Genomic DNA, 8,376 nt, shown 5'->3' on the forward strand with positions numbered 1-8,376 from the left:
GTAATTGAGAATTGGGAAGGGTGGTACTGATTGTAATTGTAGTTGAAGTGTTGAAGTTGTTGTAATTGTTAGTAGTACAGCTGGCATTAGTCAGTTAGATATTATGAAAGTTAGTTAGAGGGCGGGAAGGGTATAAAACCAATAGAGCTGGGGCTGTACTGGGGCATTGACTAAGCACTATCCTAATAACTTGGCAAACCACTTCTGTTGAGTAGGAGTACCAATTTTATGCTCTAATAAGTACTTAAGGCTTTGTTGATTAGTTCTTACAATAAAAGGTCTACTAATCAAGTAAGATCTCCACCTCTTGACAGCAACAACCAGAGCTAATAACTCTTTTTCATAGGTAGAAAAGTCCAGATTTCTACCCTTGAGGGCTTGGCTATGAAAGGCAACAGGCCTACCTTGTTGCATCAACACTGCTCCCAGTCCCTTACCTGAAGCATCACATTCTATGACAAATGGCATATCAAAATTTGGTAAAGCTAGCACAGGTGGTTGAACCATGGCAGCCTTTAATTTCTGAAAAGCTTGATCAGCCTCCATAGTCCAAGAAAATGCATCCTTCTTCAATAAGCTAGTTAAAGGAGCAGCAATCTGTCCATAACCTTTAACAAATTTTCTATAGTAACCTGTGAGCCCCAAAAACCCTCTCAAGGACTTAAGATTAGTGGGGGTAGACCACTGTTGCATGGCTGCATTCTTCTTAGGATCAGTGTGAACCCCTGCACTAGTGATGACATGCCCTAGGTACTCCACTTCATTACAAGCAAATTTGCACTTGGACTTCTTAGCATATAGTTTATGTAAGGCTAACACCTCTAAAACAGATCTCAAATGGATCACATGCTCAGATAAAGAAGTGCTATATACCAAAATATCATAAAAAAAAAAAACTAAAACAAATTTTCTGAGATAGGGCTTAAAAACCTGGTTCATTAAGGATTGAAAGGTTGATGGAGCATTGGTTAAACCAAATGGCATGACCAAAAACTCATAATGCCCTTCATGTGTTCTGAATGCTGTTTTAGGCACATCCTCCTCCTTCATCCTGATTTGATGGTATCCGGACCTTAGATCAAGCTTGGAAAAAACAGTTGCTCCATTCAACTCATCTAATAGCTTATCAATAACTGGAATTGGGAACTTATCCTTCATAGTAATGTTGTTCAATGCTCTATAGTCAATGCACATCCTCCAAGGCCCATCTGCTTTCCTTACTAGCAAAACAGGTGAAGCAAAAGGACTAGTGCTGTTTCTGATTGACCCAGTAGTCAACAGCTCCTTCACAATGATTTCAATTTCATTTTTTTGATAGAAAGGGTATCTATAAGGTCTCTGGCATACTGGTTGAGAGCCTTCCATGAGAATAATCTGGTGCTCATGACCCCTCATAGGTGGTAAACCTGTAGGAGTCTCAAAAACCCTTCCAAATTCCGGCAACAACAACTCCACTTCTGCAAGTACACTCTCCTCCAACACCCCTCAACTGCAGAGTAAATTTGAAGCAGCAATCCCTTCCTCACAGATCCCTTAAGTAACTGATGAAAATCTATGAAGGAAGTGCTTGAGGAAGGACTTAAACCTTGCAGCAAGACCTGTTGATCCTTGTAATGGAACTTCATAGTTAACAACTGCAAGTCCCATTGTATTATACCCAAGGTACTCAACCATTGAGTGCCCAACACAACATCACAACCTCCTAATGTTAGCACATGAAATTGAACACAAAATTCCACTCCTTGTATACACATTGGGATACTACTACAAAATCCTTGAGTTCTTACCACAGTACCATTGGCCACTTTAACCTCCAAGATTCTTGAGGTATCAACCTTTAATTGTAAACTAGAGACCATTAATGCATCCAAAAAGTTATGAGTGCTACCTATGTCCACCAATAACACTAGCCCACTACCCTTAATCCTACCTCTAACCCTCATAGTACCCGGTGTAGAAGTCCCAGTTAAAGCATACAATGTAATTCCCACATCTTCTTCCTGTTCAATTGGTTTAGTACTGCAAAATTCCTCATCTAATTCTGTAATCTGAACTCCAGATTGCACCTTAGATGTTATATCAATCCCTTCTAAAAGAAACAGTTTAACATTTTTGCACTTATGCCCAGACCCTCATTTCTCATCACAATTATAACACAACCCTTTCTTTTTCCTATCATCCATTTGAGCAGGAGTAAGTCTCTTAACTGGTATCTTTGGTTTATTGTCTAACATTGCATTACTTTTAGGCAAACCAAGAATTGAAGTGTTACCTGATTCTTGATGATTCCTTATGCTCTTCCTGCTGCTCCACACATATTCTTCTTGAATCTTGGCCAATCCAAAAGCTTCATTCAAGGACTGAGGATTGAGCATTCTTATAGGTAACCTTATTTCATCCCTTAAACCACTCGAGAAACAGCTAAGCTTATGTAATGGAGAAAGGCCTTTGACTCGGGTAGATACAGCTTCAAATTCTGCCTTATACACAGCCACTGTTGAGGTTTGTCTCATCTTGGTCAATACCTCCATAGGATCATCGTAGGCACTGGTTCCAAATCTCACATGCAATACTGGTACAAAAGATTCCCAATCCGCAAACACCCTTGCTTCCTCTACTTCCTGGAACCAAATCAATGCCTCCAAATCCATGTGAAAGGAAGCTATCAATAGCTTCTCTGTAATAGGGGTTTGATAATACACAAAATTCTGATTCGCCTTGTAAACCCAATTAGCAGGATCACTACCTGAGAATCGTGGAAAATCCAACCTCACAGACTTGGCAAACGACGAATTTGAAGAACTTGGAATTGGATTTGATTGCACATTTCTCTGCGGAGAATCTTGATTCACATCTATGGAATTCAATTTTTGTAAAATTACATTGATATTCTGATTCATTGAATTGATATTCTGATTCATCTCATTCATTGTCCTGGTATGAATGCTTTGAATCTTTTGCATTTCTTGGATGTCTCTGTTATGGTGATCAGCAGTAGTATGAAGAGAAGCAATAGCTTCATTCACTGTACTCATGGCCGCAGCTCTTGTTTCAGTCATGGTAGCACAGGAACGATGCTCTGATACCAATTGATAAGAACAGAGAATGGAGTTTGAGTCTCTAGCTGGATTCGAGGTCAGCTGGTCCTCTAGAGGAAGAAGAAGACGAAAACAGAAAAGAATAAAGGAAGAAACTGAATTAGGATAGTGCTTAGTCAATGCCCCAGAACAGCCCCAGCTCTATTGGTTTTATACCCTTCCCGCTCTCTAACTAACTTTCATAATATCTAATTGACTAATGCCAGCTGTACTACTAACAATTACAACAACTTCAACACTTCAACTACAATTATAATCAGTACCACCCTTCCCAATTCTCAATTACAATTACAACCATTATCAATTGATACAATCCTAACAATCTTAGCATGTCTAGTGTTGATATTAATTTGACACTTTGAGATGCAAACGCTTCATTATAATTAAATATAAATGTTATTATGCCGGTATGTTATAATTATTATTTGTTGTTCCTCACCCTACTTCACTTTAATTGTAATTTGAATAAGTAAAAGTTATCTCTTAGTTTGACCGGGTATAGCATTTCTCTTCAATCATTAATTAGTGTTTCTCAATAAAATTATTCATGTTATAAGTTTATGACTAAAATCATGCAAAGCCTAACCCGTTTACTACCAAAAGCTTTTAGAAATTTAAAACTTGCCATAATCTTTAAAATATTTTTACTATTTTATTTGTTATTAAATTTAATTATATTATCAAAAAAATATAATTTTAAAATTTATATATAATTCTTTCATTAAGTCGAGCATCGCATGGACATAATACTGGTAATTATATTATATATAATAAAAGTTGGGCTTAGATGCTGTGGTTGTGTCACATGACTTACAAATTGTAGAAATTTTATTAAAATTTTTAGATTTTTAAAGAACTAAAAATGAATAGTATACTACGAGGACTCTATTTTATTCTTATCATTAAATAAAATTAGATTAACATTATTTTTTATTTGTTAGGATATATTTCTTAAATTAAGGGATAATATTTAACATACAAAAATTTAATTTAGATAATATTTATCATCTAATTAACATTATTTTTTATTTGTTAGGATATATTTCTTAAATTAGGGGATAATATTTAACATACAAAAATTAATTAGATAATATTTATCATCTAAATTTTCAAAATTTTAATATTATTAAATTAATATTATTTTATCAGAATATCAAGCTACAAAACTTGATTATTAAGGGATAAGCATAATCCAAATTCTTCAAGAGGCGATTAATATAAATCTATCCCAAGAAACAGTATATATCTCCAATAATTTGATAATCTCTATCTATTTCAAAAAACAGTATATATCTCCATTAATTTGTTAATTTCAATGTGATGATATTTAATATATATATATATATATATATATATATATATAAATTCCTTATAGCTATCAACCACGTTCTTTTTCTCTCTTTTTAATTTTTTTTTTTTTTTATATTTAAAATTTTTATATGTTACTGTAGGGTCGATTTTTGTAGCCCTAGCTCAAATTTTATGTTGAATCAACATTTTTTTTATTTTTCATTTCACCTTTTTTCGCTTTTTTTTTTTTTTTTTTTTTTCATTTGACCTTTTTTTAATTCCAATTTTTATGGGATAAAAACAAACACATTGATTAGATATCTTTAATTTCAATAAGATTTAAATGAATTATATTTCAAATGGAATTCTACCAATATATATAACCCTATATATCCTTTTTATAGTGAAGCTTATTTCAATATGTGAATACCTAAATCCCATAACAATGCAGGTATGCATTCTTTCTTTTTTTATTATTATTATTTTTGTAGGGTCTATTTTTATAGCCCAAGCCCAAAAGGTATGGGTTAAAGGCCCAACGAACCCAGGACAATGAATTTGTAGAGAGTGGGCGAAAGAGCTGGGTTGGTTATGAATTAAACAATGGTTGGCTATGGTACTTGAGATGGTGATAATATGAAATAATGCTTGAACAACTCCATGAATGAATGTCCGAAGAGATGTTTTATTGAGTGAACAGTAATTACAACATTCAGAGCTACGGTAAAACTTTTCTTTCTTCTCTCTCGTCTTTTTCTTCCCCCCTTCTTATCAGGGACCCTTCTTCTTTATATAGCACCCTTTCCCATCATCTCCATCGTCCACCTGTTCTTCATCTGTGTATCTACTTAAGTACATGTCATGTCGTGTGTCTACTTTAGTTCTTTGTGAGTGGCAGTAGTTGAGGTTACACTGTTCAGGGGTCTTCTCCACTTAAATGCGGCCAGAAAAGCTGTTGCAATGCATTAAATATGGTGGTAGCAGCTTTTCCTTTAGATATTTCCTCGTTCTGATCATCTCCAGACCTACCCAGAACTTATCATTATCATTGGAATTGCTAGGAATGTCATTCGGACCTTCCATACATCAAATTGGTCAAGGCTATTTGTGACCGAGGAGTAAGACATCTTTGGGCCAGTAGTGACCTGTTCGGACGGTACTCCCCCTCTACTTCTGGGCTTCCTGCCTTCAGATGGGCTGTCCCAACCAATTATTGCTCCTCGGAAATATAATACTCCTCAACATGGTGCCCCAGGCCCATTAAGTAGCTCTGGGTTTTTACCCCCCACAATTTTCATTTTGTTTATTTTCTTTAGTGTTATTATTGGTTTTTTGTCTTCATGTGATTTTAATTAATGAATTCAAAACATTCGTAAACATTGTCAAGTTTCTAAAGGCTCCTTCTTTGTTTTTGTATTTTGTTTTTATTAAATTGATTAGGTTTTGTGTATTGGTTGCCTTTTGTTTAAACTAATTTTCTTAGCTTTGATCTAATTTATATGCTTAGGGTTAGGGTCTTAGAATCAAAACATTCGTAAACATTGTCAAGTTTCTAAAGGCTCCTTCTTTGTTTTTGTATTTTGTTTTTATTAAATTGATTAGGTTTTGTGTATTGGTTGCCTTTTGTTTAAACTAATTTTCTTAGCTTTGATCTAATTTATATGCTTAGGGTTAGGGTCTTAGAATTAATGATTAAATATGGTGGGAATTAATAGATTAATTTTAACAAATTTTCTTATTTGATTTTTATGTTATATCAAATTATCAAGATGTTTTACACGTGTATTCTTGAATTATCAACTTTAATTTTAATTTATAATATTATCAAGATTATATTAATTTTAGATTTATCAATTGTTTAGTATGTTTTTTTTTTAAAATAATTATCAATTTAAAATTCAATTTGGAATTATCAATTTAATTTAGTTTTAGGAAGAAATTTTACCCCTTATTTTAGTAAGATAATTATTTACATTTGATAATTTTTTCTTTTATCTTTATTGAATCTATTAAAATATATGATTATTTATACATTTATTTTATAAGCATTTTCATAAAACCGTGCAACGCACGGGCTATAATTAGTAATATAATAAAAGTTGGGCTTAAAAACCGTAATTGTGACAAGTGGTTGCACCAAATTATAGTAATTTTTAGATAAAAACAACTTGTTGGTTATTATCAATTTCTTTGTATAAAATAACAAAAATATTTTAACAAAAACATGCAACCTACATTCAACAAATGCAAAACTTAAAAAAGATATTAGCATTTATATCTTTATTTATTTACGCTATGACAATTTCTATAATCCTACGACTAACATATATGTATTTTAAAAGATAAAATTTTGTAAACTAAATCATTATCTTTTGAAAAAGAATTATTTTAATCATTTGCACTACTTCATTATCTTAAAGACCAATATCAATTTGGTCTCATCTATCATACTGTCTACTTATGCAAAAATCTATATCAGTTATTTATGCCTATCCTTATCTAAAAATAAGGTTATCAACAATTTTTTATTTTCATATTTATTTTCAAGTATATTTACAACTTGAGATTAGATCATAGATTTATAGGGAATAATTTGATGAGATTTTATATTAGAGTTTAAGTTGAAACTCTACTATCTCTCAATAGTAAAGGGTCTGATTTTTTTTTTTTTTTTTTTTTTAAATATTTGCAGCTAAGCAATACTTTGAGGATGCCTATAATGAAAGCTACAAGTTCTCTTTTCCTCTCTAGGGTTATTTAACTCTATCATTTCCTTCTCATTTTATTTTTTTTCTATTTCATTATACACACATATTTTTGATAGGATGAAATTTGATGTCTCCTCCCCTCCTCCCTCGTTTTCAAAGAAAAAAGAAAAGAAAAATCAATTCTCATATAAGTCTCTCTACTTTTATTTTTTTAATGTTTAGTAATTTAGGGTTTTCTTAATTCTTAACTACTAACTATTTGTATCAAAAAAAAAAAAATACTAACTATTAAATTGAGGCTACCATTTAAATAAGTTTTCAATTTTTTTTATTATCCTTTTTAATTATTGAATTCAATATTTGTTTTACATTTAAATATGCAGTGGTGATTACTTGAGCTTTAAAGCTTAATATATATTATTATGCAAACTCGCTTTATATTTTTTTAGGCATTCCTTTTTATATTAGTTACATAGTTATCTACCATCTTCCATTTAATTAATTTTGGACTTATATACAACTAAAAGAGAGACTAGGGATTGCTCTAGCCAAAAAAGCAATTTTTGATAATACATTTTTAACTCTCCAGTGAAAGTCAATACCATTATTTTGGATTGCTTGGATGCATCCTTGTGAGTCCCCTTCCATTATGCTTTCTTCAAAAGGGAGGGATGGAGCTAGCGACACTGCCCATTTCAAAGCTTTAGATGCAATCAACATTTAAAGCTAGTTGTTCTGGATCCTTAAATACAACTAATTAGTTCCATTAGCCTATTATGTGAAGACCAACACGTACCTTCTTCACCAACTATGGATAATTGCTTAAAATTACACTATTGTCTTAATTTTGTTAGACATTATCGCATCAATTTGTGTTTATTCTTGCAATTACATGTAAATATGTGAGTTAAAAGTTTTTGTGGGGGATAAGGGCGTTAGGCCCAAGTTAATGGGCCGAATACCCAGGAGAGGACTGTTTCACATCCGAAGAGAAAGATGCGGAGAATGCAGGGCCCAGAGTGAAGTGGAATCCTCCTGTGGAGAATCATCGCTGTCCGAAGAGGATATCTCCAGTCCGAGAAGGACATCACCTGTCCGAGGAAGATGTCTTACTTTGATGTGATATTGGAGACTAAATGAGTAGAGGAAAAGTCTGATTGATTGTCCGAGGACTCCACCTGATCAAGATAAGCTCAAAACATACCCAGGAACGATAAGGATGAGGAAATATCTGAGGGAAAGGCTGCTGCCACCGTATTCAATGCACTGCAACAGCTTTT

Source organism: Quercus suber, unplaced genomic scaffold (assembly GCF_002906115.3).
Source record: "Quercus suber isolate HL8 unplaced genomic scaffold, Cork oak 2.0 scaffold_84, whole genome shotgun sequence".
NCBI classification, from domain to species: Eukaryota; Viridiplantae; Streptophyta; class Magnoliopsida; order Fagales; family Fagaceae; genus Quercus; species Quercus suber.